The 11,476-nt window shown below is 46.8% G+C and overlaps 1 protein-coding gene across 1 annotated transcript in view; it reads right to left on the reverse strand.

Annotated features, from left to right (window-relative positions):
* G3BP1 (G3BP stress granule assembly factor 1) overlaps positions 1 to 11,112 on the reverse strand; it is a 36,358-nt gene extending 25,246 nt beyond the window's left edge. The window contains exon 1 of the mRNA XM_062188802.1: positions 10,996 to 11,112. The gene's annotated coding sequence lies outside the window, so the exon portion shown is untranslated. The remainder of the gene's footprint in view (positions 1 to 10,995) is intronic.
* Between the last annotated feature and the right edge of the window lie 364 nt (positions 11,113 to 11,476).

The raw sequence follows: 11,476 nt of genomic DNA on the forward strand, positions 1-11,476 counted from the left end.
ATTTTAGCTCTCTTGAAATGATCTTTAAGAACCCCTATCTCTGGGTCTGGTGCTGTGTCATAGCAAGCCACTGCCTTCAGCACTGGCATCCCGTATGTTCCACTTTGAATCCTGCTCCCTGCTAATGTGCCTGGGAAAGCAACCAAAGATGGCCCAAGTCCACAGGCCCCTGCACCCATATGGAAGACCCATAAGAAGCTCCTGACAGGCTGAGCTCTGGCCAATGCAGCCACTTAGGGAGTGAACCAGCATATGCAAGATCTCTCTCCATGCCTCCTTCTCTCTCCTTCTAACTCTGCCTTTCAAATAAATCTTTTAAAAAAAAAAAAAAACCTTCATCTCTAACTCTTTAAAGTTAGATAAGTAACTTCACAAACTAACCCTGCTTTGTGTATGATTTTAATTAGTACAAGGAGGGTACTAGCCGGCGCCGCGGCTCAATAGGCTAATCCTCCGCCTTGCGGCGCCGGCACACCGGATTCTAGTCCCGGTCGAGGTACCGATCCTGTCCCCGTTGCTCCTCTTCCAGGCCAGCTCTCTGCTGTGGCTAGGGAGTGCAGTGGAGGATGGCCCAAGTCCTTGGGCCCTGCACCCCATGGGAGACCAGGAGAAGCACCTGGCTCCTGCCATCTGATCGGCACGGTGCGCCGGCCGCACCACACCCACCGCGGCGGCCATTGGAGGGTGAACCAACGGCAAAAAGGAAGACCTTTCTCTCTGTCTCTCTCTCTCACTGTCCACTCTGCCTGTCAAAAAAATTTTAAAAATAAATAAATAAATAAATAAAGGAGGGTACTTAATTCTCTCATGTACCAGCAGCAGCTTTGGCTGCTCCAATTTCAACTCTCATGGTTAATTTTCTCCCAACTTTCAGTGCTTTAAGGCCCAAGAACTAAGCATCCTCCAAAAAAAGTGATTTGATTACCTTTAAACAAGGTATTCATTTATTCTTTTCAAAGGACAGTATCAGAATATTTTCTGAAGGGAAGGAATTGGCTTTCAATTTGCAATTTTTCTGACAATGTCACTTTTGTTGACTTTAGGATCTCTTTAACCAAACAATGAAAGCTTGCATTGTGGCACAGAGGGTAAAGCCTGCAACACTGGCATCCCAGATGGACACAGATTGAGACAAACCTCACCCATATGCACATAACAAAAACAGAAATTACTGCCACCCTACTTCTAAAATACAAGATTTGTAGCAATGCACACGTCCATCCAATAGGGAATGCATGAATTGTGGTTTATTTCACATAACAAAAACATCTGCATCTAAGATAACCACACTGGTAATTATGCCACATTAACTGAAATGATACAGGTAAATGAAGACATTATCACTGTTTATAGCAGTCAGAAAGTTGCATGGAATAATCTCAAAATAGTGTCAAAAACTCAGTTACCAAATATGTACCACAGGATAGTCTAAAGTAGGTCTAAAGTAAAAATTTTACTTTACACTAAAGTAAAAATAATGTATATAAACCCATACCAAATATTATTCAGATACATACACAAATGTTTTGTAAAGAGGCTGGACAAAGGGACTCATAGAACAGAATTTAAAAACACACCCAAACATCCATATACAAATAATTTCCAACAGAATTACAGCCAACTCAGTAGAAAAAGGATATTTAGAAATATTCTCATCCATAAAAGGTGCAAGAGCAATTACATATCCTCCTAAAAATTATCCAACCTCAATTCATGTTGCACAACATATATAAAATCTAATTCAAGGCCATCGCCGTGGCTTAACAGGCTAATCCTCCACCTTGCGGCCCCAGCACACCGGTTCTAGTCCCGGTTGGGGCGCCGGATTCTATCCTGGTTGCCCCTCTTCCAGGCCAGCTCTCTGCTGTGGCCAGGGAAGGCAGTGGAGGATGGCCCAAGTCCTTGGGCCCTGCACCCGCATGGGAGACCAGAAGCACCTGGCTCCTGGCTTCAGATCGGCGTGGTGCGTCGGCCACAGCGGCCATTGTAGGGTGAACAAACGACAAAAAGGAAGACCTTTCTCTCTCTCTCTCTATCCACTCTGCCTGTCAAAAAAAAAAAATCTAATTCAAGGCCAGCGCCGTGGCTCAACAAGCTAATCCTCTGCCTTGCAGCGCCGGCACACCGGGTTCTAGTCCCACTCGGGGCGCCGGATTCTATCCCGGTTGCCCCTCTTCCAGGCCAGCTCTCTGCTATAGCCCGGGAAGGCAGTGGAGGATGGCCCAAGTGCTTGGGCCCTGCACCCCATGGGAGACCAGGAGAAGCACCTGGCTCCTGGCTTCGGATCAGCGCGATGCGCCAGCCGCAGCGGCCATTGGAGGGTGAACCATCGGCAAAAAGGAAGACCTTTCTCTGTCTCTCTCTCTCTCTATCCACTCTGCCTGTCAAAAAAAAAAAAAAAATCTAATTCAAAGTGTCTGATATAAAAATGTTAAACCCAAAACAAAACCTCCAGAAAAAATGTGCACGACATTAAGTTATATAATTTTATAAATTTTCACTTATCTTTTTTTACTTGAGAGAGATTTTCCATCTGCTGATTCATTCCCCTAATGCCTGCAACAGCCTTGGCTGGACTAAGCCAAAGCCAGAAGTCCAGAACAAAACTCAGTACAGGTCTCCTATGTTAGGGGCAGAGACCCAAGTACTGGAGTACCTGTGCCTGCCATGGTATATATTAGCAGGCAGAGGGCATGAGAAGCAAAGCCAGGACCAGAACCAGGCATTCCAATATGTAAAGCAGGCGTCCCAAGTGGCCTCTCAACCACTGTCTACCCCCAACAAAGATTCCAGACATACCAAAAGCATTATCATAACAGCTGATAATAAATTCAATCTCACTGTGGCACAGCAGGTTAAGCTGCTGCCTACAGAATCCCACATTAGAGTCCCAGCTGCTCCATTTCTGATCCTGCTTCCTGCTAGTGCTCCTGGAAAAGCAGTGGAAGTCAGTCCAAGTCCTTGGGTTCCTGCACCAATCTGGAACATCCAGGTGAAACTTCTGGCTTCAGCCTGGCCCAGCCCTGGCAGCTGTGGCCATATGGGAAATGAAGCTGTAGATAAGAGTTCTGTCCTCTCTGTAATACACTCTTTCAGGTAAATAAACAGGAAAAAAAAAAAAAAAAAAGGCTTCCTCTCCTGTGCAAAAGATACTGTTAAAATGAAGACATGGGGCTGGCACTGTGGCACAGCAGGTTAATCCTCTGGCCTGAGGCACAGCCATCCCTTGTGGCCACTGGTTCAAGACCTGGCTGCTCCACTTCCAATCCGGCTCTCTGCTATGGCCTGGGAAAGCAGTGGAGGACGGCCCAAGTCCCTAGGCCCCTGCACCCGCATGGGAGATCCCAAAAAGGCTCCTAGCTCCTGGCTCCAGATCAGCACAGCTCCGGCTGTTGCAGCCAATAGGGGAGTGAACCAGCAGACGGAGGACCTCTCTCTCTCTCTGCCTCTCCTCTCTCTGTGTAACTCTTTCAAATAAATAAATATATCTTTTAAAAAAATGAAAAGACAAACGGAGCAAATATTTACATATATATAAGATTTATTTTATTTATTTGAAAGAGTTACAGAGAGGTCAAGACAGAGAGAGAGGTCTTCCATCCACTGGTTCACTCCCCCAAAATGGCTGTAACGACTGGAGCTGAGCCAATCCAAAGCTAGGAGCTTCTTCCAGATCTCCCACATGGATGCAGGGGCCCAAATACTTAGGATATCCCCCACTGCTTTCCCGTAAGTGGAGTGGCTGGGACTCGGCACCCATATGGGATGCTGGCACTGCAGGGCAGGGCTTTAACCTGCTGCACCACAGTGCTGGCCCCAAAGTATGTATTTTTTAAGAAAGAAACTCATATCCAGAAAATATGAAGAACTTGCAAAATTGAGTAACAACCCTATAAGCAAAAGATTTAAAGACACTTCACCAATGTATAGAAAGGACAAAGGAAAAATGCTGATCATTACTAATTATAGAAAAGCAAATTGAAACCGGTGAATTACCACAACACACCTGTCAGAATGACTCAAACTAAAACGGCTGACCCCACAGTGCTGACCAGGCACATGGTGGGAACTGGAACTCTCACTGTTGAGAATGTGAAATGCCTCACTTCTGGAGAACAGCAACCAGTAGTTTCTTTAAAAAGTAAGCAAATATCTAACACGACCCAGGCATTCCACTGTTAGGTATTGACCCAAGAGAAATGAAACCATATATCCACATAACAACTGCACACAAAGTTTATATGTAGTAAGTAGAAAAAGCTGGATGGAAACAGACCAAATATCCACTAACAGGTGACTGGATCAACTGTTATGTTGACATAGCGGGCCTACACTCAGCAACTGGGAGGGGTGGGGGCAAAAGGCACAGGTAGCAAAGAGGGAATACAGATGGGTAAGTTCACTAGTGTGACTGTGCGTAGGCAGTTGAGTTGGTATGGCAGTTAAGACGCTGCTTGGGACAGACACATCCCCACCAGAATACTTGGGTGCAAATCGCAGTTCCATTCCTGATTCAAGCTTCCTGTTCTCTGGATGCAGCAGGTGGTGGCTCAAGTCCTTGGGACTCCTGCCACCCACTCAGGAGACCTGGAAGAAGTTCCAGGCTCCAGGCTTCAGCCTGGCCCAGCCCTGGCCATTTCAGATATCTTGGGAGAAGTGAATTAGCGAATCAGATGTCTCTCTCCCTCTCCCTGTCAAATAAACAAATTTTTAAAAATAAATAAAAAATTAATTAAGTATCAAAATGACATAGGCTGGTGCTGTGGCTGGCGCAGGTTAATCCCTTGCCTGTGGGGCTGGCATCCCATATTGGCTCTGGTTCTAGTCCTGGCTGCTCCTCTTCAGATTCAGCTCTGTGCTACAGCCTGGGAAAGCAGAAGACAGCCCAAGTGCTTGGGCCCCTGCACCCATGTAGGAGACCCAGAAGAAGCTCCTGGCTTCTGATCAGCCCAGCTCTGGTCATTGAGGCCATTTAGGGAGTAAACCAGAGGATGCAGGACCTTTCTGTCTATAACTCTGCCTCTCAAACAAATACTAAAAAACACAGGAGCCAAAGCTGGAAACATTTGTGTGGAGCCAAAGCTGGAAACATTTGTGTGGCGCAGCAGTTTAAGCCACAACCTGCAACACCAGCTTCCTATATGAGTGCCAGAAAGAACTCCAGCTAGTCTACTTCCCATCCAGCTCCCTGCTAATGTGTCTGGGGAAAGCTGCAGATGATCCCCGTATTTGGGCCCTGACTACCCACTTGGGAGACAGGAATGGAGTTCCAGGATCCTGATTTCGACCTGGACCAGCCCTGGCTGTTGCAACCATTTGGGGAGTGAACCAGTGGATGGAAGGAAGAACTATCACCCTTTTTTAATTTTTTAAGCTTTATTTGAAAGTCAGAGTTACACAGAGAGGGCAGAGAGAGAGAGAGAATCTTCCATCCTATGGCTCATTCCCCAATTGGCCACAATGACTGGAGCCCCGTCGTTCCAGAGCCAGGAGCTTCTTCCAGGTCTCCCATGTGGGTGCAGGAGCCCGAGGACCTTGGCCATCTTCTACTGCTATCCCAAACCATAGCAGAGAGCTGGATCAGAAGTGGAGCAGCCAGGACTAGAACTGGCGCCCGTATGGGATGCTGGCGCTTCAGGCCAGGGCGTTAACCTGCTATGCCGCAGCGCGGGCCCCTACTCTGCCTTTCAAATAAATATATCTTTGAAAAATGAGAGAAAAGGGCAGCACTACAGTGTAGCTGGTTAAGTGGAAGATGGCCCAAGTGTTTGGGCCTCTGTACCTACTACCTACTTGAGATCAGGATAAAGCTCCCGGCTTCAAACTGGCCCAGCCCTGGCTACTGCAGTCACTCAGGGAGTGACCCAGCAGATGAAGCTCTCTGTGCTGTCTCTCCCTCTCCATAATTCTTTCAATTAAAATAAATCTTTTAAAAAGAAATGAGAATTTCCTGTCCAATCTTCCTTAGAGCACTATAAAATAACATGGCCACAATGAGGGGAAAACCAGCAAGAGAACACCACAGTAACAGTCACCGCAGGCAAGACCCACTAACAAAAGCTCAAAGTTAAGAGGTAAGACATTAAGCTTCAAAGCATCTCTGCCAAAATACTGTTTAGCAATAGCTTTACTAGAAAGCCAAGCTTAGTTCCTACATCTCCTGAGTGCAGCAGGACTTGACTGGCCTCTAATGAACAGTATGGGAAGAGAAATAAGTGACCTCTCATGTATTCATCCCCTAATCCTAACGACAGCAAAAGCATTAAGGGCGGCAGCAGGTGTTTTGGCCTAATGGTTAAGATGCCCAAATCCAAGACAACACTGTGTCATAGTAGACTAAGCCTCCATCTGCAGCACTGGCATCCCATATGCTTCTCTTCCAATCCAGCTCCCTGATAATGCACCTGGGAAAGCAGGAGATGGCCGAAGTGCTTGGGCCCCTGCAACCACATGGGAGACCCAGAACAAGTTCTTGCAGCCCAGCTCTGGCTATTGTGGCCGTTTGGGGAGTGAACCCACAGATGGAAGACCTTTCTTTCTGTCTCTCCTCTCTGTAACTCTCTTAAGTAAATAAATAGAATATTAAAAAAAAAAAAAAAAAAAAAAAAAAGGCCGGCGCCGTGGCTCACTTGGCTAATCCTCTGCCTGTGGCGCCAGCATCCCTTACGGGTTCTAGTCCCGGTTGCTTCTCTTCCAGTCCAGCTCTCTGATGTGGCCCAGGAAGGCAGTGGAGGATGGCCCAAGTGCTTGGGTCTTGCACCCGCGTGGGAGACCAGGAGGAAGCACCTGGCTCCTGGCTTCGGATCGGCACACAGCCAGCCGTAGCGGCCATTTGGGGGGTAAACCAACAGAAGGAAGACCTTCCTCTGTCTCTTTCTCTCACTAACTCTGTCAAATTTAAAAAAAAAAAAAAAAAAAAAAAAAAGATGCCCATATCCCAAACTGCATCCCATGCTGGAGTGCCTAGGTCTGAATCCTGGCTCAGCTTCCTGACTCCAGCTCCCTGCTAATACACACCCTGGGTAGCAAGGATAGCCCAAGTGGCTGAGCTCCTGCTACCCACACGGAAAATCTGGACTGCATTCACCAGCTCTTGGCTTCAGCCACTGCAGCAAACTGAAGAGTAAACCAGCAGATGGGAAGACTCTCTGCCTCTCAAATTTTTTTAAAATGTTGTTTCAAGAGCTACAGTCAAGAAAGACAAAGGAAGACAGAAGTTTTGGCAGATTAAGACACTAAGGAGACAGGAGGGCCAAAGGCCAATATGGCATCTTGGATTGGACCCTGAAACAGAAAAATAACATTAGAAGAAAAACTAAGGAAATTCAAATAAAGTCTATCACTGAACAGGATTTTTATCAATATCAATTTCTTAGTTCTCATAAATATGTATACATGTTTACGTTTAACATTAACATTAGGGAAGCTGGGTAATGAGTACATAAATAAGACCTGTCTGTATTGTTACTCTTCTATAAACTTAAAAGTTAGTCAGGTTCCTAATTTAGAAAAAAATCTATGTTCTTTCTGATCAAGATGAAAAGATCTTACAGTTAATCATAAAGCTCACCTTGAAATTCCTAAAAACATCAACATCCTACCCTTTAAACCCTGAAGACACAGATGCATAAACCCAACTAAAGGTAAACTCCAAAGAGTCCACAACCACGGGAGTACTTAACAGCCTCCAGGACTGCAAAAACAGTGTGGGAGATAACTGGAAGGGCAGGTAGGTACCTCATTCATACCTCCAGATTCTCAATCTCTAAGTTTTCTGAATAAGAAAAGAGCCGGCTATAGCATCCTATTACTACTACACGCTTTACAATTTAACTAACTATATAGGATGCATATCCAGCCTTTTTAGTAAAAATAGTCAAATTGTGTGAAAGCACTTTCAAAATTTGAAGGCCTATATAAGTACTTGATGTTGCCATTACACCGCCATATTGTAAGTTAAAAATCACCAAAGACCACATCCCTACAAAGCCGATGGGGTCTCACCCAGGAAGTCGGATTTTTCTCTGAAACATTTTTAGTCTTTACTTTTCACAGAATGTCTGAAATACAGCATACTAAAAAGCTATGGAATATTATAAAAAAAAAAAACCTTATTTATTAAATCACTGCCTGTGATGAAAAAAATGTTAACTGATTTCCGCTCTGTCACGCAGACTCTTCATTCTTTGTGTGTGGACTACTCCTGGCTCACCACACGACCACCTGGCTTGCAATTTAGCCTTCCCAGTGAGGCCCCAGTGGTGTGTAAGAATGCTTTACAAAAGAAGGGTCAACGGAAAGCTGACTTTTCAAAAAGATATAAAGCTGGTTAACAGCCACAATGTGATCCCTAACTGTGAGTGAGATTACAGTTGCTGAATCTAAATTTAACTCCAGGACTTGGAAGGACAGTACAGGTTTCCCTCAGCTGACTAGTGGGGGGTGGAAGGACTTTTTTTTGACAAATGTACTTTGATAATTGTCCTCCTTTGTTAAGTCAATACAATTCTGTCCAAGGAAGTCAAAACGCACAATGTAATTATGTATATACAGAGACAGTACCTATTTGAATTCCTCAATTTAAAAAAAAAAAACTATTGTGCAAAAATGTTAAAAGATCAAGTATGCAGTTTTATTATGACAAAAATACTTATTTTAGTATTAGGTTTTATATGAAATTTCAACACCATCACAAATCTATGAAAATTTAAAACTAATCTGTGTTCTTTATTTCCTAAATAAAGTACTGAAATAAGTTTTGAAAACCCAAAAGGTAAACTGACACAGGTCACAAACAAGACCAAAATCTCCCAATGTCGCCCCCACCCCACCTACCAGCTAAGAGTTAAACAAAGACCCACATACTTTTCTACCTGTTAGAAGAGTAACAAAGCTTAGACTGAAAGGACTCAACTCCAAGAAAAGTAACCTATACCTTGATCCAGAAGTCGGGAGACACAGGTACTACTATTATCACAATTTCTTCAGTTTACCTGTACTAGATAAAAGGCACAAATCAGCAGCTGGAGTACTGATTTGCAAAATAATCACATAATACTCTGGACCAACGAGACCACTTCTTGCCTGAGGTCAAGAACAACTTTTTTTAGTATTTGAAGGTAAAAATTACAAAATTTTCCTCAATACATAAGATCATTTCATTCTGATATATTTATTTTACTTCAAGCAATAATGTTCGCTGAACTCTGTTTAAATGTACGTCATTATCATGTTTGAACATCAGGCGATTTAAATGGTTCACCTTAAATCTTAAGTTAACATGCTACAAATGCAGGTAACTGGAATTGCTACACAAAGCACGCTGCAAATAAAACAATGTTATGTTATAAAGCAACGTGTTATTTATAGCAACAGCAACAAAGGAAGAACTTGTCCCTACAATTACTTTGATCCTTTATTGCTACCTTCTGTTAAGAAACACAGGGAAAGTACCTGTCATACAGAAACACAAATATTAAACTTCTTCGTAATTTTTAATTCCTTCACAAGGATGTACGTTGTGCCTGCTTGGACAGCAAAAAATCCCTTAAAGATCTGAAAAAGGATCTGTAGAAACAAGCTTTATTGAAAAACAAAACGGTGAAAAGCCTTTCAAGAAAAAAAATCAGTCCAAAGAGCTAATCTTCAAACTTTTTTTAGTTCTGCCTGAAGTTCAGGTATTTGCGATGCAAAATGAATGATACGGGCCTGCAACATTAAAAACATTTCACGAGACCAAGGCGTAACCAGCATTCAATAGTCCACAATGTGAGAACACTGCTGTAAAAATAAACTCCAGTCCTTGATGGTAAGGAAGGTTTCTTCCACGACCTTGCACACCCCCCGAGCCTTGCGGACTGAACGCTGCAGACACACTTCCATCTACGAGATCCCAGTAGCGACAGCGCGCCTCTCAGCCACCGAACCCCCGCAGGATCACGGTTACATTGTAACCGGTGCCAAGTCCTCCACTCCAATTTCTAATTTCAACCCACAGGTGCTGGGGACATCCGAATCTCACTGCTCCGGACCTCATTTTCGGCAACTAATTTTCTCAGACGTGCATTTTTTTTTCTTTTTCAAAAATCGGCTGATTTAAACAAAAAAGGGAAAAGACGAATCACACAGCCTCACTTCCCGCTGGCGGGACTTTCCCATCACAATGCTGAGCGCTTAAAGCCCGAGGAGGAACACACGCACTTAGCTGCATTTTACTCGGTCCCCCCGGACCCTCTAATTTTCTCTGAAGCTGCAACAGTACGAATACGTGCAGGCACGAAGCCCAAACCCCTTCCCTTTGTCGCAGCCCCACTCCCAACCCGAGCCCCTGCAAGCCCATGCGCACTCAGGCCCGGCCGCGCTCCGCGCAGGGGCCTTGCGAAGGGACAAGTGCTCCCGGGGCAAAGGTGCCCTGGACTCGCACCGGCTCAGGGGCCCGGAGCCAGCGAGCCACCCTGCCCGCCCCTCCGCCCGTGGGCCTGTGCCTTCGTGCCTCTCCTGCTCCAAAGGCGGCCGCGACGGCACCCAGCTCCCCGGGCAGACACCCCGCTCGGCACCGTGCGCATCTCCCCCGTCCCCGCCGGCGCCACCAAGGCGCGGCACTTCTGCTTTGCGAGCTCCCAGGCTCTCTCTCATGGCACTTTCGTGCTGTCCCCGCCAAGAAAGCCCCCGATGGCGCGTGGCGGGGGCCGAGCAACGCGGGGACCCCGGGCCCGGGAGGTCACGCCGCGACTCGGAGGGCCGCCGCCGGCTCGCTCCTGCCCCGCGTGGCCGTTGGACGCGCGCGCGGCGGACGCGGCCACGCGCTCCAGCCGGTGGGGGGGGGGGGAGTCGGCGCCGCGCGCCCGAACGCCCGCCGCGCGCGCCTGCGGCCGTTGGGGTGGGGGTGGGGGGACGCGCCCCGCGCGGCAGCTCCTCGGGTTTCTCCTCTCTCCCGCCGCCGCCCCGACTCGTCCCCGTCCTCCTGTACCCTGCCCCGCCCACATCCCGGCGTACCTGCGCGGCTGAGTGGGAGAGGAACAAGCCTTGCTCCACCGCACGGAGGGAAGCAGAAATCGCTCACGCAACTGCGTCCGCACACACGCGTGCTCCGCCGCCGGTCTATATAATCGCGACTCAGCCTAACTTGTTGCAGCCAGGCCAGGCGAGCGGATGACCAATCCCGACTGCATCCTCTGGGCTCTTCGAACAGCAATTGGATACTGCCTCACGATGAGGGCGTGGCTCTTGATTGGCTTTGACACATACCTATGAGACTGTGAAGATCTCGTTTCCCTAGTAACGGATTGGCACTCAAAGGGCCCAGTAACTGGAAGGCATAGTAGAGAGGAGGGTGGGAAATTCTTTGACCGATACCCATAGTAGCCAATAAATGCTTGGAGATGCTCTCATTGGCTAGCACTCCATCCCCTGGGTGGAGATCCGTTTTCCGTGCAGGAGCGGTTGCTCCACAAGGTGGGGCCCGTGTACTTTGGGG

Source organism: Lepus europaeus, chromosome 4 (assembly GCF_033115175.1).
Source record: "Lepus europaeus isolate LE1 chromosome 4, mLepTim1.pri, whole genome shotgun sequence".
In the NCBI taxonomy this organism is placed as follows: Eukaryota; Metazoa; Chordata; class Mammalia; order Lagomorpha; family Leporidae; genus Lepus; species Lepus europaeus.